This window comes from Urtica dioica, chromosome 7, assembly GCF_054948205.1.
Source record: "Urtica dioica subsp. dioica isolate 48M chromosome 7, U.dioica_male_clone48M_v1_H2, whole genome shotgun sequence".
Classification (NCBI taxonomy): Eukaryota; Viridiplantae; Streptophyta; class Magnoliopsida; order Rosales; family Urticaceae; genus Urtica; species Urtica dioica.
Window position 1 is genome coordinate 29918876 of NC_142762.1, and position 1479 is coordinate 29920354.

At 47.3% G+C, this 1479-nt stretch overlaps 1 long non-coding RNA gene across 1 annotated transcript; it reads right to left on the bottom strand.

Moving 5' to 3' along the window:
* Positions 1–422: 422 nt before the first annotated feature.
* Positions 423–1174, bottom strand: LOC149390723 (uncharacterized). Its single transcript, XR_016300036.1, has 4 exons — positions 915–1174; positions 748–840; positions 575–676; positions 423–499 (listed from the first exon to the last, which is right to left on the bottom strand). It is a non-coding gene; the product is annotated as an uncharacterized LOC149390723 (long non-coding RNA).
* Positions 1175–1479: the final 305 nt, after the last annotated feature.

The window sequence follows — 1479 nt, forward strand, 5'->3', positions numbered from 1 at the left end:
CCATTGAAACTGATGGCAGCGTTGTCTGATGCATAGGGTGCATCTGAGGCGACGGCGTCGTCTGAGGCATCTGTGGCATCATGCCGGGCGACATCTGAGGCATCTGTGGCATCGTGCCGGACGACATCTGAGGCAAGGGCGAAAACTGCTGCGTGAACGCGAACATTTGTCGCTGCATCTCCTCCATCTGCTGTTGGTTGGCTCGCCTCATCTCATCCATAGCGAGTTGTTGTGCCGCCACCTGAGCTTGGAGCTCGCCAACCACTGGATCTGGAACGCGACGCCGCGACGAGCCTGAGCCTGACGACGAGCTTTCGTCCTGAGCCTGAGCAATAGCCCAAGATGTTCTCGGGACCGTTGGACCTATTCCAACGTACCAATCTTGACGGTTCCCGAGAATTTCTAGCATCGCGTACTCCTCTGCGGCGTCCTGGTCAAAGACTACGCCTTGCTCTTCTGCTTGTCGCTGAAGATCCGCCAGTAGAGTAACTATCCGCGCCTTTACACATAAAAAAATTATTAAAAATTAATTATTATGTAAGTAACGTACACTTAATTATCACATATGACTTACATGTGCTCGTCTCGCCCAATCTGTCGTCCATTCACCTTTTCTATTATGGTGTTTTTGCTCCCACGTCGTTAACGCGGAGCCCAAAGTCCCATCATCCTTACTCTGCAATTGTTATGAAAATATAAGTACTGAATTTATTTCAAATTAAGTACTTAAAAATTAGAATAACTTACGTTCAAATGACGATGAGCCAAGAAAGAAAGAGATCCTTGAGTCGACCTCGTCTTCTTCTTCTTCGAATTCTCCTTGTTGCGATTAGACTTTTTCTGCAAATAATTAATTTTGTCATGATTCAATTTGATAAAGATATTATGATTTATTACAATCATACATTACGTACCTTCCAATCGTCAGTTGCGAACTCGTCTACCACCGCCTCCCAATCCTCTTTCTTATATCCCAGTGGTGTTTCCGCCTTAGCGTTTTCTAGGCTCCCACAAAACTCCAACCTGAACTTCTCTGATAGCTTGGACTTCTGGTTGCGTCGCCTGATCTTGGCATTCCGAATGATAGCCTGATCAATCGTATTCTGATAGCAATCCGCAGGCAGATCCTCGCCGGTGTCAAGATCCGTGTACACAAATCTGAACTCGGAATGAAGTGCGCTCAAAATAGCAGCCAACATCTGGGGCGTCACTTCACTCCAATCAAGAGTCGTAGGCGGGATATGTGCTTTCACCAAAGCACCGAGGCGGTTGTTAAATAGTCCAACCTTTTTATTTTCTTTCCTTATCTCTTGATAGAATGTTTGGTTTATTGGGTCCCACTTGACCACCTTCACACCCGGTACACCCTGTGTTGCTCGCGCCGACGTCGAGCCGGTTGTTGGTCCCCTTGATTTCTTAGGACCTTGGGAATCAGGTTCCTGTGGCGGACCTTGAGAATCCGGTCTCTGTGGCGAATCT